This window comes from Neovison vison, chromosome 1, assembly GCF_020171115.1.
Source record: "Neovison vison isolate M4711 chromosome 1, ASM_NN_V1, whole genome shotgun sequence".
Taxonomy (NCBI): Eukaryota; Metazoa; Chordata; class Mammalia; order Carnivora; family Mustelidae; genus Neogale; species Neogale vison.
In genome coordinates this window covers 182,221,684-182,248,223 of record NC_058091.1, presented here as the reverse complement: position 1 = coordinate 182,248,223, position 26,540 = coordinate 182,221,684, and the positions used below count along the sequence as shown (strand labels likewise).

The window sequence follows — 26,540 nt, the reverse complement described above, 5'->3', positions numbered from 1 at the left end:
GATGGGGAGAGGACACCGCGGAGACTCCCTGACCTCTCGGTGACGCAGGTCAAGGTCTCCTCCCTCTCGTCATCAGCTCCTCATCTCAAGCAGCACCTCGGCATCCATGAGGAACGGGAGGAAGCAAGGTCGCAGAGCGGAGGTTGGGGTGACTTTTTTCTTTTCGACATTTTGTATTATGTGACCATAAAGGGACACAACTGATTACATAACAGCAACTAAGCCGAGTGGCCTGCCGGGGCCATCGGTTCCCCAGGGGTGCACATTCCCCATGACCTGGGGCCACGTGGCCCATCATCTGTGCCCCACTGTCACCACGGCACCCACTCTCCCGGCCCTGAACACGACCCCACCCCAGAGAGACAGCCAAGACAAAACCTGGAGAGGTTTGGCTAAGGCCATACTATTAGATCAAAGCACCCTTTGAAAACCACCTCCAAGAAGGCTTCCAATCCACAAGAGAAACATTCTTGGGGCGACTTTGTGGTCAGTGTCACTAAGAGTTTTCTCCTCCTGAAGTTTATATATTTTCTGCAAAAAAACTTGTAAGTTACCCCCAAAAAAACCCCACAAAAACCATAAGCAGAAAATATCACTCATAACTCCGACCCCACTGCTTACATTTAGCCTGTCCCTTGCATGTGGTCCTAAGAAGTAAGGGTTAAAGGCACATACGCATGGTCTGTGAGGTCCCGTGGGCCAGAGAGAATCCTAGTTCTGACACTAACCGTGTGCCATGCAATTTATAACCTATACTTCACTTACTTGCAAAACGGAGAGTTACACCACCTTCCCCATAGGTTTATGAGGACTCAGAGAGAAGACACATGACACAGCCTGGACACGGAAGTACTAGCTGAGTGACAGCCCACCTCATTCGGGGAGCTTCTTATTCATTCAGATTCTCAGTTTCCCATTGCTGCTCTAACCAGTTACCATGAAATCAGTGCTTAAAACAATACGCATTTACTACCTTACAGTTCTGGGGGTCAGGAGTCGGAAATGGTCTCACTAGCCCCAAATCCCGGTGTCGGCAGGACTGGGCTCCATCCCAAGCAGCTGGGGGAGAGTCCCTTCCTCTCTTCTCCCAGGCTTCAGCAGGCTGCCGGTATTCCTTGGGTCAGGTCCCCTTCTTCCATCTTCAAAGCCCACCAGCCTCTCTCTTCAGATCAGGCCCTGACTCTGACCCTCTGCTTTCCTCATCACGTCCTCTTCCCCTTTCCATCTTCCTGCCTCCCTCTTTTAAGGCCGTTTTTGTTTTTTGTTTTTGTTTTTTATTTTAATTTTTTTTAAAGATTTTTATTTCTTTATTTAACAGAGAGAGGGATCACAAGTATGAAGAGAGGCAGGCAGAGAAAGAGGGGGAGACAGGCTCCCTGCTGAGCAGAGAGTCCGATGTGGGGCTCGATCCCAGGACACTGAGATCATGACCTAAGCTGAAGGCAGAGGCTTAACCTACTCAGCCACCCCAAGGCTGTTTTGATTATATTAGGACCACCTGGTGACCCAGAAGAACACTTGCATCTCAACTTTTTTTTTTTTTTAAGAATTTTTTTGTCCTTTTTTAAGATTTTATTTGTCAGAGAGAGAAAGAATGCACAAGCAAGGGAAGCAGCAGGCAGAGGGAGAAGCGGACTCCCCACTGAGCAGGAACCTGATGCAGGACTCGATCCCAGGACCCTGGAATCATGACCTCAGCTAAAGGCGGATGTTCAACTGACTGAGCCACCCAGCCGTCCCCATCTCAAGATGCTTAATCACATATGCAAAGTCCCTTTTACTGTAAGGTCACATTCCCAAATTCTAGAGATTAGGTTGCGGTAATCGTTAGTGGGGTGCACATTATTCAGTCTACCAAAATGTTTTTACTGTATTAAGCTTGGTGAGGCTGGTGATAGATATTTGTTGGAAATGTTCTCCCTAGCTTGTTAAATTCTTTCCATAAAAGCAACATGTCTGGGGGGCGCCTGGGTGGCTCAGTGGGTTAAGCCACTGCCTTCGGCTCAGGTCATGATCTCAGGGTCCTGGGATCGAGTCCCGCATCGGGCTCTCTGCTCAGCAGGGGGCCTGCTTCCCTTCCCCTCTCTCTGCCTGCCTCTGCCTACTGTGATCTCTCTCTGTTAAATAAATAAATAAAATCTTAAAAAAAAAAAAAAAGGCAACATGTCTGTTGTCAAATCCTGTATCTGTGTGTATTTTACTCATTGCTACAAGTTCAAAGACTGCAGAGATACGTAAAGTACGAGCAAATTCTGCTTCTCACAGGAAACCACCTCATAGCTTTGGAGCCCCTCGCCCAGAGTTCCTGCTCTCCAGTCACCCGGACACGTGCACTTCCATCTGTCTGTGGGGCTAACTTGTACACCGAGGTCTATAGACCAACCAGGATTTACTTCCATGAAGGCTATCCGCCTAAGAATTCCTCCTATCATTTTTTTTTCCCTAAGAAGGATAACCAAAGCTTAGATAATATTTCATTTTCTCTGAAATCATGCTTTATGAGCTATTCCTGTCTTTCCCTGTTACCCACACCTGAGGATCCACCGGTCACTCCTACCCCGTTTGCAGGTACCCCGGGTCTGGAGCTGGTGTTCCAGAAATAGCACTTGAGGGAAATGAACCAGCATCTGGAGAACTCATTTTGTAAACCCCAGGGTGTGAAGTGACAAATGTCACCTTTGTTTGCTGACAACTCAAAAGAAGGTTCATTCCTCACACTCCTTTCATCACAATATTCTCCTCAAAAATGTTTGGCAGCTCCCTAGCACCTAATTCCAAGTGCCACAGTCTGGACTTCAAGGTCACTCATTGGACCCCCTCTTCCCTTTCCAGCTCCCTCTGCTCCTCCGTGTGTGGGTCCAACTGGTCAACTGGAGCTGCTCCCTCCAGAGAGAAGGCCATTTTCTCCTTTAGACATTGAAATATTATCCTTAAAGAGCCTGGTCTCCTTCCTGAGACCACACCCCCCCCCACCCCATAACCAGCTCAGGCAGAAGCACATGCCCCCTCCGTGCAATTCTGTCTTTCACCACTCACTGGGCACACGTCATCGCCATGGCAGTCACGCCCGCACACGAACCACCTGTCTGACTGCGGACATATCTAGTAGAGACACACACATCATCCAGACCCGCTCTCCATTCCCATCTCCCTTGCCCTGCCCCAGGACCCAGGGCCAGGTCCTAGAAGCAGCAGAATCAATGACTGACCCTCCCACCCAGTAGCAGGCTCTCATGATACACTGGGGATGGGGTAACAAACTCCAGGGCCCAGGAGGTCTTCAGACACAGGGATGCAGGCTAGCTGAGCATTAGGGAACAGTGGGGTCCATGACAAACTGGAAAGGGCATACCCTGCTTACCACTGGGCTTGTGCTTCTCAACACCAGCACTCACAGCCAGGTGGGAAGGCAGACCATGTATTGCTAGACAATTCTGTAAGAAAATCCAAAAACCTGGAGTTTTCAGCGAAATATTTTGATGTGAAAGGGCTATTTACCAATGTTATAACTTAAAAAAAAAAATCTGTGGACAAATAGAAGTATGGTGGGGCTAGTGGTTTAGAACCTTCATTGATTTTTTTTTTTTTTTTAAGATTTTATTTATTTGTCAGAGAAAGAGAGCACAAGCAGGGGGGAGCAGCATGCAGAGGGAGAAGCAGACTCCCTCCTGAGCAAGGAGCATGATGCCGGATGGATCTCAGGGCTCTGGGATCATGACCTGAGCCGAAGGCAGATGCTAAACCAGCTGAGCCACCCAGACGTCCCGCCACAACATATGTGACTGATTTTCTTTGTGATTATTTATGAAGAGTGCCACTGACAATGAAAGACACAGTCTCTACCCTCAGAAAGCCTGTGCCCAACTTCTGGACACACAACATGCCTGTGTAGGAACAGGAACAGGAAATGGCAATACAGGACAATACTGTGGAGACAGGACTTCAGACTTAGTGAAATGAGAAGGGGTACCCTGGGCTGGAGGTCACTGGGACTGGCTTCCTTCTCGTTAAAATAAGCTCTTGGGGCACCTGGGTGGCTCAGTGGGTTAAGCCTCTGCCTTCAGATCGGGTCATGATCTCAGGGTCCTGGGATGGAGCCCCGAATTGGGCTCTCTGTTCAGCAGGGAGCCTGCTTTCCCCTCCCCCCTCTGCCTGCCTCTCTGCCTACTTGTGATCTCGGTCTGTTAAATAAATAAACAAACTCTTTAAAAATAAAAATAAAAATAAAAGAAGCTCTTGTTAGGCCCGTTCCAGCACGTAGGAAGTTTGTGGTCTCTGACTACAGGTGACAGAGCCCATCTCTTTCATCATTTTGGCCTCCTGCTATTTCTCGGGCCATGGCAGTCCCAAAACAATTAGAAATGGCCTCAGATATTGAGAACTTACTGTGTGCTATATACTAAGCACGTTCTTTGTTTTCAGAGATAAATGAAATAAAGTGCATTTATTTTCATTCAATCCTCATAGTACTTTATGAGGGAGTTATTAGTATCATTCCTTTGCCCTCAAAGAAAGAGATGGGATGGCATTAAGTAATCTGCTCAGGGTCACAGAGCACCTAAGAAGGCAGGACTTGAACCCAGGGTCATGGACACCGAGGGCTGTGGTTTTTGTCCCACACTCTGCTGCCTGCCATAAACCTAGGTGGAAAGAGCAGATGGGGAGTCATGTGAGGAGAAGATGAAGACATGTGAGCTGGTACATGTACAGCACAGGTGTGAGGACGGAAGGAGCGGCTGCGGGCCGCGCCGAAAGCAGATACGAATTCAGATCCAAGGGAAGCGGGGGCACTGTAGGTTTCCTTGCTCACCATATGTATACATCTGACTTAAAACAGGTCTCCTGCTATGTACAGAAATGGAATCGCCCGTAGAAGGTGGTTCGATTTGCGTCTCTGTTGGCATAATTATTTGAGCATAAGGGGTCCTGGCATCTTCTTCCTGAGCTGTGTGACAGCAGATCTGTCATTTTACGTCCACCTTCCCCTGCCATTTGGGACCTAACACCTGGTAGGTGCTCAGATATCTTTAAAAAAAAAAAAAAAAAAAACTTAAATATTTAAATTATTTTAAATGTTAAAATATACCCAACATATTAAATTTAAAAATCTCGGAAAACTTACAGGTGTTTTGAGAGGACTTAAGAACTGAAACCGTATCCCAGCTGGCCCTTTAGGAATGCATAGATGTGACAAAATTATTTCTGATAAAAGCAAGGCAATAATTGGTTTATGATTATGGAGAAAGGCAACACTGGCATGGGTAGGCGGGACTGAGCTGGTGGAGGTAAATTAGGCCACACTCTCATCCCTCGGCTGGGGATGGACTCACAGCGTTAGCTGTTATACAGAAATAGAAGTGACAGAAGAGGGCCCTGTGTGGACCAGTAATGAGGGTGACATGAACCATGATTAACCCAATTCTGTGCACCGAGGCCACATGTACATAATAAACGAAACCACACAGCATGCAGAACAATCTGTAATACAGACTTTAGTGAAAAGACATTGCCAAGTTTCAAAGCAACGTGTGCATGGCTTATGCCTGGGAACCTTCACCCGGAGTTCCCACACCTTGACTGGGATATGCTGAATCCCCTGAAACTGGATACAGATGAAGCATGTGTGTATTTCCTCCAGCAGAAAGGTTTGCAGCTTTCAAGTTCTTGAAAACACCCGTTATCTAACTCGAGTCACAGGCATCTGGGGTCACATGAGGGTCTCAGGGCCACTCCAGGGGAATACTAGGAGGAGGGGAGGGAACTGGAGGCCCCCCCCCCCACAGATGAGATCAGGAATTCCAAAGGTGCAGACTTCCTGAAGAAAATGACCAACAGTCCAGAGAAGGATGCAACCACTTGCCAACACTGAGCCCACCCTCTCCTCTCCTGTCCCCATCTGCTTTCTTATACAGGAACAACCATTAAAACTTCCTGGACTTTCTGAGGGCAGTCTTGAAACCCAAGGGAGTATTTTCTTGGCTTCCTCCAGGTGAAGGTCATGAATTTTTAAAGATAAAGTGGAGGGGCGCCTGGGTGGCTCAGTGGTTTAAGCCTCTGCCTTCAGCTCAGGTCATGATCTCAGGGTCCTGGGATCGAGCCCCACATCGGGCTCTCTGCTCAGCGGGGAGCCTGCTTCCCCCTCTCTCTCTGCCTGCCTCTCTGCCTACTTGTGATCTCTCTCTGTCTATCAAATAAATAAATAAAAATCTTTAAAAAAAAAGAAAAAAATATATAAAGTGGGCATGGATTCTAACAACATACGTGACAACACAAAACAGGGTTTTTAGTTTTTGGACACTATATAAGGCACTAGTGGAAGGACACCCCCCTCCCCAGCCCCCGCAACAGGGGAGAAAGGATACCTCCTGATCTCAGGTGAAGAGAAATTTTGCAAAGACAAACTGACAAGGTGAACAAGTTTTAATGTGAAATTTGGGAAGTGGAGAAAGACCCTTGGGTAAAACTTAAAACCTAGCTAGAGTGGAAGGCAATAAATTAACACAAGGGGTTTCAAACCCACTAGGAAAGAATAAAAGGGAGTTGGGATGTCACCATAAATGCACAGACTGTGGGTAATAAACACCATGAACCTGAACTCATGAAGGAAAGGCGATCTCATACAAGTGAAGCCTTGGTGGAAACAATACAGATACTGTTTGAAGAAAGCCAGCCTGAGGAACGTGCAGGAGGGCGGCTGTGCATCCAGATGATAGCTTCACAGTGGAACCACCTGTTGCGGTAAGAACACATCCCTATGTCTCCACAGATCCCCTCCCCACTAGAAGGCGGAAGCCTGTATGAGGGAGGGCTAACCTTGCCACGCCACCACTTGGTGGTTCAACTTCGAGAAATGCTCTTCCATCTTCAACTTCTCAGCTCTGCTTTGTCAGAGTAGACCCTGGGTCTATACAGCAGACTGAACTGACACAGAAAACTCCTTATTTTAGTAGATAGTGATATTGGATAAAACTTAAGAAATGAAAGAAAGCGGGGGGGAGCAACTGTATGGCTCATTTGGTTAAGCGCTTGCCTTTGGCTCAGGTCATTGTCTCGCGGCCCTGGGTTTGAGCCCTTAGTCGAGCTACCTACTCAGCGGGGAACCTGCTTCTCCCTCTCCCTCTGCCTCTGCCCTTCCCCACCGTGCTCACTCATTCTCTGTCTCAAATAATGAAGATCTTAAAAAAAAAAAAAATCCAGCCAACCTTGTAAGCAAGAGCGTCAATTCCCAGAAACACAGAAGAATGTCAGAGACATAACAGTGAAGGGGTTTGAAGCTAGACAGCACCCCACAGCTATCTGGGTATGTCCGGGGGTGAGGTTTGTAGACCCCTTAGCTGGTAGGGAACTAGTACCATTGTCCATAAAACCAAGAAAGGGAGAGGACTTCTGTCAGGCTAAATCTTTGCATGTATTTGCATTTCTTCAATACAAACAAACTTGACCATGCAGCACATACAAGGTTAATTTTCTGCACTGAATAATCTGCAGGTTACCTGGAATATGACAGAATGAGATCAAACATTTACATTCTCATTTTGGGTAGCTCAGCCAGTTAAGCCTCCCACTCGTGACCTCAGCTCAGGTCATGCTCTGAAGATCGTGAGATCGAACCGAGGAGCCAGGCTCCATGCTCAGTAGGGAGTCTGCTTGGGATTCTCTCTTTCCCTCTCCCTCTGCCCTTTCCCTCACTCACACATGCTCTCTCTCAAACAAATGTTTAAATTCTTATTTTGAACTATTCCACATGGGAAAAAGCTTCTGATCTATCCCTCTAAAATTAATCTGCCATCACATATGCTCAAATCTAGAGTTAGAAATGACTGGCCCACTGCAATCGAACCTCCCGCACTTCCATAAACCAAGGCCCCCAAGTCAGATGAAGCCTCATCTACAGCTCCTTGGGGACTTACAAAATTCAAGAACCAACTAGGTTTTGTTTTTCTTCCCAGTTATGAGTGTTGTTAAACAAACTTCTTCCATATCAGAGTTGATGCTTTCTTTTGACATTCTCCTTTTTTGAACTTCTATTAAAATTTGAAAGAACTATTTAAACGTGTTCTGGATCATACTTCAGCCCTTAATTTTGAAGTGCTCCTTTACTTCAAAGTAAGAATTTAATTATGCAGGAAGGTGAGTTTAATAGAAGTTCATTAATGCCCAAGACACACATTCCTTTCTCTTTAAAAAGGGAAAATCTTATTCTGCTAGAGGGACAGATTAAACCAAGCAAGTTTTTACACTCAAGCTAATTGAGACCAGGGGAGCCAGGAATGAAGTGGTTTCCTGACGGGTCATCCAAGCAACACGCCAGACAAGCTATACTCAAGCCAGCCAGGAAAGAGATGACAGGAGCAAGGAATGACCCCCGCCCCCCCACCAACACCCCGTTCTCTTCATCTTTGCTCTTTTTCCTTCCCAATCCCTACTGGCTGCCAACACAACCAATTAAACAGCAACCTTTTCTTGCACGAAAACAAGCTTTCCTTCTTCCCCTACCCTGCACAACCTCTCTCCTCTGTTACTAATATCCCCCATTCACCAAAGCCAGCAAACATCTGCTGTCTGCCTTCCTTGCCTGAGACACCTCAGAACCACTTGAGATGAATAGAACTCAATGTTCAGCTTTGCAAATGGGAGAGAAGGGGAGGGGCAGTGAAGAAGTTCAAAAAATAAAGTAACCCCTATCTTCTACCCGAATGCACGGGGAGCTTCAGGGAGAGATGGTTTCTTACCAGAAGAAAAGGGGGCGGGCCACCTGGGTGGCTCAGTCTTTGAGTGTCTGCCTTGGGCTCAGGTCATGATCCCAGGGTCCCGGGATCGAGCCCCACACCAGGCTCCCTGCTCAGCGGGAAGACTGCTTCTCCCTCTCCCACTGCCCTGCTTATGTTCCCTCTCTCTGTCAAATAAGTAAATAAAATCTTTAAAAAAAAAAAAAAAAAAAGAGGCACTCCCCTCGTCCAAGCTTCCATTTTAATCAAGATTTGCCAAAATCGGGACGCCTGGGTGGCGCAGTTGGTTAAACGACTGCCTCAGGCTCAGGGCGTGATCCTGGAGTCCCGGGATCGAGTCCCACATCAGGCTCCCAGCTCCATGGGGAGTCTGCTTCGCTCTCTGACCTTCTCCTCGCTCATTCTCTCTCTCACTGTCTCTCTCTCTCAAATAAATAAAATAAAATCTTAAAAAAAAAAAAAAAAAGATTTGCCAAAATCAATTTTCCAGGATTCATAACGGAGAGTGGGACATTCCATCATTCCGAATTTACTTTGAACAGTGTTCTCCAGCCCCCGCCAATTTTCAGTCCTTATTGACGATGTACACCTACAACTGGTCTCCAGACTCATTTCTAATAGTTCCTTTTTAGACGTGTTCGTTTATGAGCAGTCATTCAGATATACCTACAGTATATGTGGTGGGGACACAAAAACACGCCCGCCTCATCCATCAGCAGGAGCCACACACTCACACACACCAGAGGAAGGCTGCGAACAAAACTGGAGGCAAAGACCAGAAAACCAGCCTCCTTTCTTAGAGAGTGAGACATAGTTTTGTTAGACCATGACTTCTGTCCCCACTGCCCCCACCGCAACCAGCCTCCACATCCCCCGCCCCCAGCCCCGATGCAGACGAAAGTTTGCCATTTTTGTACTTTTTCTAGTAGTGCAGAAGCGTCCCACAAACTGGAGGACACCCATGACAGAAGAGGGACTTAACATTCTCAGTCCTGTTCCTCCCACCCCCACCAGCGACGCCTGCTCCCTGCCGAGTGTAAATGGGACTTTAAATGACGCCCCAGCTGGAGAAATAGTATTTTCTGACTGCTGGCTACTCGTAACACAGACACAACTTCCTCTTTTCCCTTTCGGAACTTTTGAGCCACCAAGGCAGGAAGTCTTCTGGTGGCCAGCCTCCTTGGCATCTGCACGGAGAAGCCCGCGCTCAGGAAGGACCAGGGGCTGAGCTTGTGCATTCTGGGCTGAAGTGTCCCCCTTCCACCCCACCATGAATCTGCCCAGGGGGGCTCTGGGCTGTGTGGCAGGTCTACAGGCCCCAGAGAGAGAGAGAGAGAGAGAGATGCGCTTCTCGGGTTCCTACCCTGTCAAGCGCTGTGGTCCTCCTGCCTGGTGTGGAGCGGAGTCTGAGTCTAAAGCCGCCCAGGGGCGTCGGTGCAGTGGTGGCACGGTCCAGGCGTTGGTCTTGCTGTCCGCCTGTGCGGTAGCCTTTTCAACGAACTCAGTGACTCAGCAGCGTCCCCTTCCCCCGCACTGGACTCCCATCTCACTCCTCTCAATCACGGCGATGTCCACGTGACAGCGCGTTGTCTCCACCGAGACTAATCCCGTATCAATAAGAGCTTTCAGCACGACCCACACCAGATTACTCTGTCTCACAACCACTTTGCTGACCTTCCCCGGGGGCCAGAGAATACTCCCCCGGCGCGTACTATTTACAGAAGAGTCGACAGAAGCCAGATCGCTCGGTGTGATGATTTCACTTCCAAAGTTTGTGGCTTTAACAAAGCAACCCGGCCACCAATATTCAACCGCACCACCACGCGCTGTCCATGAGACATGGGTACACAGAAGCAGCGGTAAGAATCGTTCGTGGGTTCCAGAAAACACAACCACGATGTAGAGTATCAATGCAACATACATCCTCACGGCCACCGAACCAAAAGATTACAAATAAAGGCTGCACAGGAAATGCCAGGGGACGGTGGGCTTGAAAATACCAGATGTATGGGTTTTGCTGTCAGATTTCTTTGCCAGTAGAGCCAAGGCAAGGCTACATGGCATTTTATTCTCACGTTATCTAGACTGAGCAGGATATGTTTAAGAGGGCTAATCCAATTACTAAGATGGGTTCCTAGCCAATCTAGTCTACCCTGTTCCTTGACGGGTGTACGGTCTCTCAAACCCAACAGAAGGTGCGAGGGAACCAGAGTACGGACCCAACTTCTCTACTTCCTCATCTTTTCCAGCAGTTTTTATCCTGTTTTTACAATCTGATGGCTGGCAGAGAAGAACGCCGGTCTCTCTCCATAGCCTTTCTGAGCAGATAAGATAAATAAGAGGGATGAGTCCAAAGCCCACGAACTGTCAGGGAGATTGCTGGGTGTTCCCAGAGAACCACTCACATACGTGCCTGGAGAGGCAGTCTTGAGATTTTAGAAGAACAGTCTCATCAGCATTACGTGTAAGAACAAGAATGCGAGGCCGTACATAAAGTCGTCACCAAGGATTTTTCCAGCTCTCGGTGTTAAGTTATGAAGCCGGCTCAGCAGAGGAAGCCTTGTGCACACACAGAATTCTCTTCCTCAGAGAATCTCTACTTATGGATCTTGAACACAAAGGTGTTTCCTTTTCAAACTGTGATGATAGCTACTCAAAATTCAACCCTTTTCCCTCAGAAATACACTCAAATAAAAAACAGGCACCAAATAAAAATTCACTTTTACTATGCAAATACTTGAAGCTTCTTTGAAGTCTATGTTCCAACAGCTGGGCAGTTCTGAGGGTGCCGTGGCGAACCCCATGGGGGAGCGAGGCCAGGTGAGGAAGCGCCACTGTGAACAGCACAGACAGCCCCTCCAGGCAGGAAAAACAGGAGAAGGGAGCACTGCCATCAAGAACCCAGGAGAAATGAAGGGGAGATCCATTCCAAAGGTGCTTGCCTTCTGTCTGGCAATGATTACCAGAAGGGAGGCAAATCCCAACTACTTTCTGATCATAATGCCTTTTGCATTTTGTCACACAGGAGATCTTGAATTCAAGGTGGATTAATTTAGAAAACGGAACTTAACCCACTTGGAAGTTTTACCTATATAGCAACTGATAAATGCAAATATGCAATAACAGGAAAAATACACAAATACTTAGCATGAAAAAGTGGAAATGTCTGTAACCTTCCCCTAAACATGTGACAAGGCAGAAGCAGAGAGTCTGGGGGCTGGTTGAGGGTTTTAGGGACAAAGCAGGAGGGGTTCTCATCACGAGGATAGCTTCCCACTCTTCGTTAAGGAGGCAACCCATCCAAGTGCTGGTCTTAGTCTTTTCCTTCTTTCCCCTTTCTCCTGATTCCTGCTTTACTAGCATTTTCCTCAAGGAATCCCTAAAACGTGATGTGTTTTATGCTGCTGAGAGGAAGGCGCTGCCTGAAGCTTTTATGGGAAGTGCTGAATGGACGTCAATGGTGTAGTGAGAAGAGCAGCCCTACCAGTCTGAAGAGGGGGACTGGAGACAGACACAGAACCTTCAGCAGCCCCAGGCCTGTGTGCAAGGAGTCTGACGTGCAAGGCTTCCTCTCCCCAGCTATCTCGAGAGCATGACCTGCCCTGCTTGCTTCCTTCGGGGAACTGACCTGGACCCTGCACGGTCCGGCCTCTGAATGTGGCTTTGTGTCATCCAGAAGGCGGATTAAACAGGATAAAGAAGACAAAGCCTGAGTCCCAGCTCCCCCTGTCCCTTGTGTGCTTTCCTTCCCCTTTTAGGCCATTTGTAAAATGTGGATTGTCATTCCTGTTCTGTGTACCTGCCAGTGTCAACACAAAGCTTTAAACAATGCACTCGAAAATAAATATTACAAAACCAAGATGCTATCACAGGGCGCATTCTTATCAGTCTTGAAAACGCTAAGTTTTTAGAGTATAAATAGTTCTAAGTTGAAAGAAAGTCTTCGAGAACACTTTCATATTGTATTCTAAGAAAAAAAAAAAGTATTTGCTTTAAGTAAGGGAAATCGAATAGTTTCAAATAGATGGACTCGGTGTATTGGGGAGGGGAGGCAGGGACTAAAACACTCTCCCAAATAAGACCACTGACATAGATCTAAAGGGGTTAATGAGGAATCTCAGTTGACGTGGCACACAGTCCCGCTATGGATCCAGCAGCGTTCTACAAGACACCAGAAGGCTACCACAGGGACGGTCCTCTCTGTTGCCCTAGCTGGTGAGGGTCAATCCAGCCCTTTGCCAGCCTGGAGAAAGACCAGAAGCTGGCAGCAGACTATCAGTCTGCTGCCTCAGTCCTGCCTGATTGCCCTAGACACCCAAGTCCTGCAGGATTGCTGTAGCTACCCAAGTTTCGAATGACGGATCATTGGAGCCTGGCGTCATTCAAACCAAGTATCTCACTGTACAGATAGGGAAACTGAGGCGTGGCAGCAAAATGAAGGCACTTCCTTGGGAAAGGTGGCATCAGAGCTCCCCTGAGCACCCTATACCCCAGCCTCCCACCCGGTGTCTACTCCACTAACCTGGGATTTTTCTGGTCACCTAATTGGAACCATATGGTTTACCCATTTGCCAATATGCATATACACACTGTCAGACTTTAAATTATCTTAGAATATTTTCTCCTCCTGACTTGATAAAAGAATCTTTGTTTCTTCTCCTTTCCTTATTTTCCAAATATTTAAATATTTCAAGTGCTCTGAGGAACCCTAGCCTTGAATTGTTTTGAACCGATAAAGTAGGTACATTGCAGGCTCCTGGGTGACTCAGTCGGTTAAGCGCCTACCTTCGGCTCAGGTCATGATCCCAGAGATCTGGGACGGAGTCCCAAGTCAGGCTCCCTGCTCAGGGAAGAAGCCTTCTTCTCCCTCTCCCTTTGCCCCTCCCCACCCCCCGTTCTCTTTCTAATAAATAACTTTTTTTAAAATAGGTAAACTAGGTAATTAGACTATGAATCCTTCCTATGTAGCACCTTATGGTTTCCATAAGCTGTCACATGACCTTCACAACAGCTCTGTGATATAGGCAGGGGAGGGATTATTTGCTGCCTATGTGGTGCTCTAGGGAGGTTAAATGATGTATCTGATGTCAGAACCAGAGTTGGACCCAAGCCCTCTGACCCCAACCTTGGCCCTTCCTTCTCCATTCATCCACTTCAGGATCCTATTATACAGCAGGCATGGGGGGACAAAGGTGGGCAGAACAGAGCTCAGGTTTTCAGGGAACCGGTTTTAGTGGACACACACACACAGAGGTAGCAGAGACATGTCCTCATGGGTTAGAATCTTTGGGGTTAGCCTCACATTTGAAAGCTGACTCCACTATTTACTAGCTATGTGAACCTGGCAAGCCATGGCCAAATGTTTTTAAACTGTGGTTTCCTCATCTCATAGGACTGCCTCAAGGATCAAAGGAGCTAGCAGATGAAAGATGTTTAGCACGGGGCCCGGTTCACGGTAAGCATTCAGGAAGTATACCCTGTTTTAATTACCATCAACAAATATGACAACGATAGAGTCCTATCAAGGTCATTACTGGAGCAGAGCCCAGCGACACTTGTACTTGGTCTGGGAGACAAGAGTTTCTGGAGAAACTGAATCGTAGACAATGGCTCTGATGGGAGGGTTGTGTGTACAAAAGGGAGCCTTCTTTTCATCTGTCTATCCATGTTGTTATCTAGTGCCTACCGTGAGCACAAGCGCTTTCCGAAATGATTCTCAGCAGGGCTCCCTTGAATAAAGGGTTTTCCTAGAATACTTAAAATACGAGCTCCTTCAGAAGAGTTACACTCACAACTTTTCAGAGTTATACCTACTGGGTGAAATGAGGCATAGCTGTGGTCTATTCTGATCCGAGCCAGTGGTAACAGCTTAAGAGATAGACACCTATAAAGAGAACCTCAGCAAAATGACTTTTTTTTTTTTTTAAAGATTTTTTATTTATTTATTTGACAGAGAGAGATCACAACAAGTAGGCAGAGAGGCAGGCAGAGAGAGAGAAGGAAGCAGGCTCCCTGCTGAGCAGAGAGCCCCATGCGGGACTCCATCCCAGGACCCTGAGATCACGACCCGAGCCGAAGGCAGCGGCTAAACCCACTGAACCACCCCGGCGCCCCAGCAAAATGACTTCTATTAGCAATTTAAAGAATGCCTCCCTCCACCGAAGCTCCACATTTGAGTGGCCAGCAGCTGAAGGCGGACCCTACTCTCTAGCAGAGGTGCGGCCTGAGGAGATTGGGACTTCCATCATGGTTAAATTTCACCTTCCATTTGAAGGAGAGAATCCACCTGGCCAAATGCTTGCTCATAGGCCATGTTTGCCTACTGAAGGTAACACAGATAAGAATCCCACACTTTCCACTTTCTCTTCCTCTCCCTTTATACCTTTCGACTCTCCTGCTCCTGCTGTATCCAAAGGTATATTCATGTGGATGAAGCGAAGGTATGGCCAAAATGGGCTAGCCTGTGAACTTTAAGAAAAAAGCTCTACCTAAAGATAAAACAAAGTCACAAAATATGAGAATTCATAAGCTGGATAATTCATATCAATCTTTTGCATAGCCAACTTGAGGAGTAAGGAAGTTGGCACCAATCTTTCTGTCCTTTATCACAATGGACACGATTGACTCCTTTCTACAAAGTTCCTTAATCTTATGCAGAAGGAAAAACTACCACCTTTGGAGAATACCCAAAAGCTATTAATACCTGCCCTCCAGATGATTCTCATCCGTCTCAGGCTGCTGCCCTGTATTTAAAAAAATGAGGGGGGCGCCTGGGTGGCTCAGTGGGTTAAAGCCTCTGCCTTCAGCTCAGGTCATGATCTCGGGGGTCCTGGGATCGAGCCCCGCATCAGGCTCTCTGCTCAGCAGGGAGCCTGCTTACCGCCCCCCCTCTGCCTGCCTCTCTGCCTACTGTGATCTCTCTCTGTCAAATAAATAAATAAAATCTTCAAAAAAAAAAAAAAAAAAAAAGAGGGACCAAGTCCTTTGGATAATGATCTTTTCGACTTTCTTCCACTAGATTCTTGGAGATAGGAAAAAAGTTTTCATTCTAATCTGAAATGTGAGGTGAAAAAACTGAATGGAAAAAAAAAAAGGCCCACAAGTTTTTTTTAACTATAACAAATATAATTGCCATGAAGAGAACACTTGCCTTTTAAGCTTAATGGAAACTGAGACAAAGAGGAAGTCATAGAAACTTTAGGTAACAAGAATACCACATTAAAAAGCAAAAATACCTGTTTCTTAAAAGATGCAATTCTTTAAAGATCTATCTCTTGCCTGAAGGATTCTAAAGATCCTCATGGTATTACCCAGACACAATGTCACTAACAAGATGGCCACAAACTGCAGATGTGCGTTTCCTAATGCTCTCGTTTAATGCAACGCACTATAAAATTCAGAGGCCGAAATCTGAGGTCAGATTCTAAAGTCATTCTGTGAGGGGTTAAGTGAAGCACTGTACAGCCACATCCTGTAGTGATCTAATTTTATCCCAGGACAGATCCTAAAATATTTCAAGAAGTGGATTGATATAAGCTGCCTGTTAAGATACCTTCCTTAAAAATCCTCTCTTTTAACCAGAGTTTTTACGGAAGCTGTATATCTGACAGATTATTTTCTGTGTTGAGGGTCTGGGTTTTCCTTGACAGGCTCTTACATCTCAAGACTGATGTTCTAAGACATTCACTAATTCATGCATACAGAACTCTTTCAGATTTTAGGGAATACTTGACGTGTTTACCTAAAGTCATAAAGAATAAACTTATTAAACTGCCTCAGAAGTAGAGGAAATAAAGTGCAAAAATTATATTCATTCCCACAATGTTATTGTTCCCAATTGACATATATCAGTAGTTCCCAATCAGCCATGCTCTGCCAAGGCAACACAAGAAAACACCAGAGTGTGTCTAAGGCAATTCCACCGGGTTCCTCCAAACAGAGCCCATAAAGACTATAAAGGAAACAGAAGGATGACAGAATATACAGAGTTATTTTAGACCTATCCTGATTTCCTTTAGGCTTTTGGTACATGCCTACCTTTATGGCTGCAATAATTTTAATATAAAAGCCCAGCACAGAAATTTCTTCTGGGAAAGAGTTTTATATATTAAGTTGTCAAGCAAAAAGCTAGGTATGTTTTTTTGTTTTTCCCATTCAAGGCCACCCCTGCACTCAGAATAGGAAAGGAGCTGCTTTCAAACATTCGACTCTAACTCCTGGCGTCAGCCAATCTACTAACACTCTTTTTCCATAGCTAGTCCTGTATGGAATAATCTAGTTCCTGGGATATCGTTTTTTAGTTAGGATCCTTTATTCATCTTACCCACTCTTCAAGGGGGAGGGGGTGGTAGAGGAAAACCAAGTCTGGCATATGCGCAGGCACACACACACACATAGAAATGGGGAAAAGCAAATAATGTTTCTGTTAAATTTGTAAATGAATGTGTCTAGAGGCTAATTCATTTTTGCTATAAAAATGGTGTGCAGGGGCGCCTGGGTGGCTCAGTGGGTTAAAGCCTCTGCCTTCAGCTCAGGTCATGATCTCAGAGTCCTGGGATCAAGCCCCACATTGGGCTCTCTGCTCAGTGGGGAGCCTGCTTCCTCCTCTCTCTCTCTGCCTGCCTCTCTGCCTACTTGTGATCTCTGTCTGTCAAATAAATAAATAAAATCTTAAAAAAAAAAAATGGTGTGCATACTTAGAGCCATCTGTCAGCAGTGATAACATTTGTAAGATAGAATACCAACATTTTTCACAGAACTAGAACAAACAATCCTAAAAATTATATGGAACCATTAAAGACCCCAGATACCCAAAGCAATCTTGAAAAAGAAAAACAAAACTGAAGGCATCACAATTCCAGGCTTCAAGTTATATTACAAAATTGTAATGATCAAAACAGTATGGTACTGGCATAAAAAGAGACACAAAGATCAGTGGAACAATAAACTCAGAAATAAACCCTCAATTATATGGTCAGCTAATCTTTGACAAAGGAGGAATGACTATCCAATGGGAAAAAGACAGTCTCTTCAACAAATGGTGTTGGGAAAACTGGTCAGCTACATGCAAAAACAACAACAACAACAACAACAACAAAAACTGACCACTTTCTCACACCATACACAAAAATAAACTTGAAATGGATTAAGGACCTAAATGTGAAACCTGAAATTGTAATAATCCTAGAGGAGAGCACAGGCAGCACTTTCTCTGACATTGGCTGCTGTAGCATTTTTCTAGACAGGTTTCCTGAGGCAAGGGAAATAAAAGCAAAACTAAACTACATCAAAATAAAATGTTTCTGCACAGCAAAGGAAACAATCAATAAAACTAAAAGACAACTAACTGAATGGAAAAATATTATTTGCAAACAACATATTTGATAAAGGGTTAAGTACCAAAAATATATAAAGAACTGACAAAACTCAACACCCAAAAAACCCAATAATCCAATTTAAAAATGGGCAGAGGACATGAAGAGACATTTCTCCCAAGAAAACAAATAGATGGCCAATGGGCACGTGAAAAAATGCTTAACATCACTCATCATTGGGAAAAACAAAACAATACCACAATGAGATATCACTGCACACTAGCCAGAATGGCTAGATTCAAAACCACAGACAAGTGTTGGTGAGAATGTGGAGAAAAAGGAACCCTCGTACACTATTGGTGGGAAAGCACACGAGTGCAGCCACTGTGGAAAACAGTATGGAGGCTCCTCAAAAAATTAAAAATAGAAAATTAAAAAATAGAATTTAATTAAAAATTAAAAATAGAATTAAAAATAGTAATTGCACTACTGGGCATTTACCCAAAACATATAAAAACTCTAATTCAAAAGGATACCTGCACCCTGTGTGTATGGCAGCATTATTCCCAAGAGTCAAATGATGGAAGCAGCCCAAGTGTTCAACAGATAATGAAGGTATATAATACGTAGATAGATAGATAGATAGATAGATACAGATATATAATGGAGTATTACTCAGCCATAAAAAGAGAAATCTTACCATTTGCAACAACATGGATGGATCTAGAAAGTGCAATGCTAAGTAAAATGTGTCCATCAGAAAAAGACAAATACCGTATGATTTCATTCATATGTGGAATTTAAGAAACAAAGCAAAAGAGCAGAAGAAAAAGAATGAGACGGAGAGACAAACCCAGAAACAGACTCTTAACTCTAGAAAACAGATGGTTACCAGAGGGCAGGGGTGGGGTGGGGTGGGGTAGGGTGGGGTGGGAGGTGAATCAGGTGAAGGGGATTAAGAGTGCACTTATCATGATGAGCATTGAGGCATGTACAGAATTACTGAATCACTATTTTATACACCTGAAACTAAAGTAACACTATGTTAACTATACTGGAAACAAAATGAGAAACTTACAAAGATTTCTAAGATACAGTCTCCACCTGACAGTTGAGTGTCTAGTTTTTTCCTCTTTTCCCTGCACCCACCACAACCACCTAATCCATTCAGTAGACCCTGATAGCACACACGTTGGCATTAACAGAGGGATAAGATAGGGCAGGGAATGAGGGGACAAAGCTGTGGCTGGAAAGAGTGAAGTATTAAGCCGTCAACAGCAAAATAGGACATTTTTCCCCCCAGACAAGTAAATCTGACCAGGGATTCGAGGGCATCTAAATATACCTTCCCGTAATTTCCCCATATCATCTCTCCTCTTCCCCAGTTCTCTCTCTTAAGTATCCATCCGGGGGCACCTGGGTGGCTCAGTCATTGGACGTCTCCCTTCAGCTTGGGTCCTGGCCCCAGGGTCCTGGGATGGAGCCCTGCATTAGGCTCCCTGCTCGGCGGGGAGTCTGCTTCTCCCTCACCCACTCCCCCTGCTTGTGTTCCCGCTCCTGCTGTGTCTCTCTCTGTCAAATCAATAAATAAAATCTTAAAAAAAAGAAAAGAAAAGAAAAACAAACACCTATTCATCCAGCACCTGTTAGAGTGTGGTGCTCTGCTAAATGTAGGGGGGAGTAGTTCAGAAAACGCATGTGAGGCCCTCATCATAAACCTTCTATTCTAATCTGGAATGCAAAGAAGAGAAGATGAACGCACAACCCCCCACGCAACATACACCTCAAACCTCTACTGAGCCCAAGCCAGCTAGTGCATCTGACAAACCACTTTACCCTGACTCACTGCGGCTGGGATTCAGAAAGGGCTCGGGAACTAGGAAGCCAAGTGTGGCAAGGAATCCGAAGGTGGCATTCGCTGAGGTGAAAGCCAGCAGGGTGTCCAGGGACCCATGACCCCAACTACATGGGCAAGAAGACAGATCTGACCTGAGTGAACACAGGGAGGAGAAATCAAGGTTGACTGGTACTAGGGAAGCTCTCTGAAAAACGAGATTAATTTCCAGGGAGGGAAGAACTACAGGAACACTAATTTAGTGTAGTCTAGCACAGACCTGAGGCTGGGGACGTGTTAGTTTTCATCTGCCCCCCAGTGGCTGGGAGCCCCCCTAACCGGGCACGCATACTCCCGTACTCCAGACACAGGAGGCTAGCGTTTGCAAGTCGCTCATCGCAAGGTATCACTCCGGAGGTGGCTACTTTCAGCTCCTCACCTCTCTGTCAACACCGAAGGCTTGGTCCATTAGCTTAGAGGTCAGGAAAGATTTCCCAGCGGGGAAGTTTGTGGTGTTTGAGCTACATGGATGCGCGAGAAGTACAGTAAGGCACTCCACCGGGACAAACGAGCGAGGGGCATCTGACAAGCCATCCCTGTCCCATGTCTCATGTCATGGAGCCCACCTCTCAATTCTGGAACAGTCCCTCGTACAGCCACTGGCTGGGAGGCTTCTCGTTGTCGGATCCTGACTAGGTTAGCAGGATTTTATTTATATATATATATATACACACACACACACACACACACACACACACACACACCACCACCACCACCCCCCCCCCGGGAAAAGTCACATTTGCTTCACAGTAACTTTGAAGGGAAGGTACTGTCAGGGCCTCTGAAAGTTCAGAGGGCAGGCGAGGAGGCTGTCCCATGCCTACTTCTGCGATGAGGCACCTGCATTTGTAGCGGAGCTGGAGGAATCCGCACTCAAGCTCGGGACATGAAGGAGGAATCAATCAGACTTTTATCCCTCACCTTCCTCAACTGCCGGAGCGTAGGGACCGCCACCCTAAACCCCACTTAGTTAAAGATAACCCAACTGGCTTAGAGGGCAGTTTGTAGCACACCTGAATGAAGACATTGTATCAGAAACGAAACTATCGTAAAAACTAACTTTGTTAAAATCATGAAAAATGGGAGCAGCTATGTGTGATACATGCTTGAAAAGTAGGAACTGCATACTACAATGGATTTTTTTTATTTTTTTTAAAGATTTTATTTATTTATTTGACAGAGAGAGATGACAAGCAGGCAGAGAGGCAAGCAGAGAGAGAGAGGAGGAAGCAAGCTCCCTGCTGAGCAGAGAGCCTGATGCGAGGCTCGATCCCAGGACCCTGAGATCATGACCTGAGCCAAAGGCAGCGGCTTAACCCACTGAGCCACCCAGATGCCCCTACAATGGATTTTCATTAAAATCAGAACCTAAGGGTGGTCTGAGTGGCTCAGTTGGTTAAACGTCTGCTTTCAGCTCAGGACACAATCCTGGGGTCCTGGGATCGAGTCCTGTATAGGGCTCCCCGCTCAGTGAGGAGCCTGCTTCTCCCTCTTCCTCTGCCCATTCATGCTCTCCCAATCTCTCTCTCTCTCCAGCTCACTCTCTCTCTCTCTCAAATAAATAAAATATTTTTTAAAAAATCAGAACCTAAACCTGAAAAAGAAAAGTATCTACAATTTTTTAATTTCTATACGGCTTCTCGAAGACAATGTCCCTAAGATTCTGTAAGATTCCAAATGATTCTAGCCAGAATCCATACTGACAGCTTAGTGAAGCGCACTTTACTAACGCCTGGCATTTAAAAACCAGTATTTGATAACTAACACCCCACTAGAGCTCTCAATAAGAATACATTAGTAAAGGGCGCCTGGGTGGCTCAGTGGGTTAAGCCGCTGCCTTCGGCTCAGGTCATGATCTCAGGGTCCTGGGATCGAGTCCCGCATCGGGCTCTCTGCTCAGCAGGGAGCCTGCTTCCTCCTCTCTCTCTGCCTGCCTCTTGTGATCTCTCTCTGTCAAATAAATAAATAAAATCTTTTAAAAAAAAAAAAGAATACATTAGTAAATAAAATTATGTTGGTACATAAATTACACATATAATCAATCTTTATCAAGTCACAAATATATATATATCTTTATCTTTTTATATCTTATATATATCTTTATCTATATAATATATATATTATATATATATAATATGGGGAGAGAGAAAGGCAATACACACATACCCAATGCTAAAAGGCCAGAAAAGCCAGACCCCCTTCTTGGCCAAGCAGCAAAGTACACATTTCCTTCTCACTAATCTTAAATCCCTAGATATCTTCCCCATGGACATTTGCTGCTGACAGCCACCATCAGACAGAGCTCTATGACCTGACTCCTCTCCAGGGAAGGCCTGAGAGAAGGCTTCATACCATTCTTGGAAAGCATTCAGCTGCCACATGTAGCATGATCTTTTAAAACCAAAAAAAAAAAAAAAAAAAATCCCACACTGCAGACAGCTTTGCTACATTAGCATGCCATTGTCAGACATACACAACCAAAATGGAAACCTCTAAACAGAACCATCTTTTTTCTTTTTTCCTCTGCCATTATTCAAACGCAAAATCTCCAGCAGTACAGGGAACATGTATCCCCACTTGGAATTTCATGCTCTCAACTCCCAGCCCCTTCCACCAAAAACCTGTTCCTCCTACTTGTCGTGCACAGACACATGCTGAATGACAAGGTGCAGAATCCCAGGCACAGAATGCAAAACTAGACAAAACGCAGTTCCTGCATGCATGGGGCTCCGAGGGGGACATTTCTGTACTTTCCAGATTGTACAATTTCTACGGTGGCCGTCTGCTCTGTTGCTGAACGAGTAGGCAACAAACAAACAAACAATCTTGCTCCAAGCTTTCCTCTCCCTTCCTGCTGCTCCTTCCCTTTCCCACTCGGGTCTGATTTGTCTTCATCTTTGACTTAGGCAATCATTTTCATCTTTCGTTTCTCTAATTGCCGTGGGCCTCCTTCCTTCCGAAGCCTACTTGTTTCTCTGCATTTTAGAATTCTACTCTGCGACGCTTGCTTCCCAGTGCAAAGAGTCCCTGAGCTGTATTTTAGAATAACCTAACCAAGACTGTTTTCTAGGAGACGGCAGGAACCGAAATTGCTACTGTCGTGTGCGGGGTCATCGCTGCTCTGATCTGCTACTTTTTCTTCGGGTCTCTGCTTCCTACTGACTGCCCCACACCTCTCTCATCTTCCTGCGAAAACAGACTCATGGGTCTAGGAATAAACAGGAGAAAAATCAGAGTCCTTGGGAGCTAGGGTTAGCCGGCTGATGAGAGAGGAGGCCATGAGCCAGTGCGAAAGGAAACAGAATGGAAGCTCGGCCCTATGAGTTAGGTGGTGCCACAGACGGCTTGCAAGGCAGAGTGGACAACATCGGGTACCTCTGTGGATGGGGTGCGACACATAGTGCCTCATGGCCTCCATGTCCCCAGCTTTCGGGAAAGGCTTACAACTACCATGGCCCCTCGGGCAGCTTGCAGCCAGCAGTGCCCCAATAATACTGAATCCTAAGGAGAACGATAATGTAACCCGAAGAATGCACAGAGCCGTAACAAAGGACAGGCTAGCTAGACCAACAAGTTGCCCGTGGTCTTGACAGTCTCATGTCAAAACAAGTCCGGTGAGAGAGAGAGAGAGAGAGATGGCCGAAGGTCCTTCCCGGGGCACAGAGGGGTGGGGGGGAGCCGTCACTGGGCCTACGTGTCCTCAAGCTGCCGGATGACAGAGTAAGTCTTGTTTCTAATTCCGGACACGTGCTGTCTTTCACACACACTCTTGCTGTGGCCCGGCCACTCCGCCTTGGTTCCCCTCCTCACTCACAGTCCTTTAAGTCCCTCAGCAGAGGCTCCCCTGCCCGGAAGAGGGTGTACCAGCTAATCCCCGGGTCCTGCTGGGCTCTGAAGCTTGTCCACAGGGGAGGCATCATTCATTTCCCTCCACTCCCCAAGTGCCCTCCGGGCACAGAACACAGCACAAGGGAGCCAGGCAGGCAAGTGGGAATGTGGGGGGACTGGCAGCTTTTCCGTCTCCCTCCTCCCAGCCTGTCTCCCTCAACTCTAAACACAAGGCCAAGCCCCGTGGTGTGAATGCACAAAAGCACAAAGCCACACACCAAGCAGCTCTGAGAAGTGCCAAATGTGGGTTGTGGCCAAGGCCCGAGGTTCCCTCAGGCCTGCTTTCAAAAGCCCACAAAGGACACCAGAGTGGGGGATGGGGAGACCCCACCCGAAGCTCAGTCCTCTGTGCTCACGGCTCCCCTCCAGTCCGTTCCATCCAAAGAACTTTCTGTTCAATCTGGGGCCGTTAACGGAGTCCCCTTGCACACTCGTGTTGCCCTCTCACGCTGGATGCCCCGGCGGCGACCTCCCTGAAGAGCTCCCATCCAACTTGACAGTCTCAAAAGGAAACACTTAAAGTACAGTGTGACGTGCCCTGGAACAGAAATACATACGAGATCTGGGAGATCCGGCAGCAAACCAGGTCTGTGCCTTGCCTCCTCCCATTTTGTCAGTCCCTCCACCTGTCTCAACTCGAGCATCTAAATTCTGCACAATGTCCACTGCCCAACTCAACACTCAGCTCAGCAGTCACTCTCTCCAGATCACGTCAGACTGCTGCTGGTTCCTTCTCCTCCTTCTCTCATCCCGAACTATGTCATGCGGCCAGGCACCTCTTTCAGACCGCTCCTTCAATGCAGGCCCTTAAAAATATCAGTCACTCAGGGCACCTGGGTGGCTCAATGGGTTAAACCTCTGCCTTTGGCTCAGGTCATGATCTCAGGTCCCTGGGATCGAGTCCCGCATCGGGCTCTCTGCTCAGCAGGGAGCCTGCTTCCCTCTCTCTCTCTCTCTCTCTGCCTGCCTGTCTACTTGTGATCTCTGTCTGTCAAATAAATAAATAAAATCTTAAAAAAAAAAAAAATCAGTCACTCTTTGAAACTCCTCCTGTCTCCCTATGTCCCACCTGGCACCTGGTTGAGCCACACTGAAACACTCATAGTACCCCCAAATCCCCATGCTCGTCCCTGCCACCCTGCCTCTGGGACTTGGGACACAAACCCTTCACCCTCCCCAGAACATGATTCCTGGCCCCCTTCCACCCCCACCCTTCACTTGGCTAGCTGTCCCCAGGCCTCTAAGTTTATGCTTCTCCTTTAAGCTCTATAAAATCTGCTGTAGAACCTATACCAAGCACAAACGTTTGCTAGCACACCTGTTGTCTCTGTCAGAGGTCAAACCACTTAAGGGGACTAGAACCTTGTGTAGAGGAGTCTCTTGATAATCCCAGGACAGGAGCTAGGGCTTCTTTAGCCTTACATCTTTGTCCTTAGCACAGTGCCTGAAAAAAGCAGATGGCTCTTTACTGAATGGACAAACTTGCCTGGAGGCTTCAGAGGAAGGCTTCATCCAGGAAGAGATCATCTCAGTCCTAAGGCAAGAACATGGTTCGTCCAAGCTTTGGGGAAGGCCCCGTCGTGACTATGGGGTCAACGGCTGTCACTCTAGGAAGGTCCTCACATTAAGACAAATGCAAAGCCCACCCTCCCGTTAGTCTTGTGCCCCTACATCAGTCAAGGCTGCCAAGGCCTATATTCTCCAATGTGGGCACAAAACACTTCACCTTGGTACCCTCTACAAGATCACTACACTGAGTTACTGACTTGTTTTTATTTGTACAACTGAACTGTGGACTACTGTCACTATAACTTGAACAACAGACCTCATTATGTTATCCTAGATGTTCCGAAGTAAGAACAGTATGAAATGAAGCATAAATACTCTTAGCTCAATGAAAGATTACTAAAATCACCTACAGCATAGCAACAAATGGATACTTTGAAGTTCAAGGCTTCATTTTCAACAATTTTGCCTGTGCCCTGCAGATGATACAAGTGCTCAGATTTCCTTTTCTTTTTTTAAGATTTTATTTATTTATTTGATAGAGATCACAAGTAGGCAGAGAGGCAGACAGAGAGAGAGAGGGGGACGCAGGCTCCCTGCTGAGCAGAGACCCTGATGCAGGGCTTGATCCCAGGACCTTGAGATCATGACCTGAGTAGAAGGCAGAGGCTTAACCCACTGAGCCACCCAGGTGCCCCTAAGTGCTCAGACTTTTAATAAGCAATCAAAGCTTTCTTCGGCGTCAGCTAGTTGAGTATTTTTGGACACTCAATACCAGCACTTCCCCTTTCCCTCGCAAAAAACACAAAACCAGAAACAACAGAATGCCCACTAGGCCCCAAACAGATGCCTCATAAATCCATCTGAAAGTAAGAATAAGCCTTCGAACAGGTTATTTCTGTTTTTCTTCCAAATAGAACATCAAGTAATTCATACATATTTCATTTAGAATCTGAATCAGACTCTCCCACCACATTCTCCTCTTCCTTCGCTACCAGATTGCCTACAGCCTGTAGGCTAACTAGAAGCCCGAGTTTAGTCATTTGGCAAATCCTTCGTAAATGCCCCAAATATGCTAGGTGGGACTAGAATACCACCCGCACCTCTCAGAGCAGCCACCAACTTCTTTGTCGTTCAGTCAAAACAGTCACTTTTCGGTCATCCCTTGTTTGGGAACAAGTCCCTCTCCTTTACCTATTCCAGGGGTCA

At 46.3% G+C, this 26,540-nt stretch overlaps 1 protein-coding gene across 5 annotated transcripts in view; it reads right to left on the bottom strand.

The window, feature by feature from the left end:
• MCC (MCC regulator of WNT signaling pathway) overlaps nt 1-26,540 on the bottom strand; it is a 434,517-nt gene that overhangs the window by 151,043 nt on the left and 256,934 nt on the right. Inside the window, exon 1 of one of the 5 annotated variants that reach the window (XM_044264142.1) lies at nt 24,044-24,065. The exons of 3 other annotated variants lie outside the window; for them this stretch is intronic. The gene's annotated coding sequence lies outside the window, so the exon portion shown is untranslated. Of the gene's footprint in view, nt 1-10,092; nt 10,207-24,043; nt 24,066-26,540 lie in introns of those variants that run through there. One more of the 5 variants, XM_044264137.1, reaches the window with a different exon arrangement.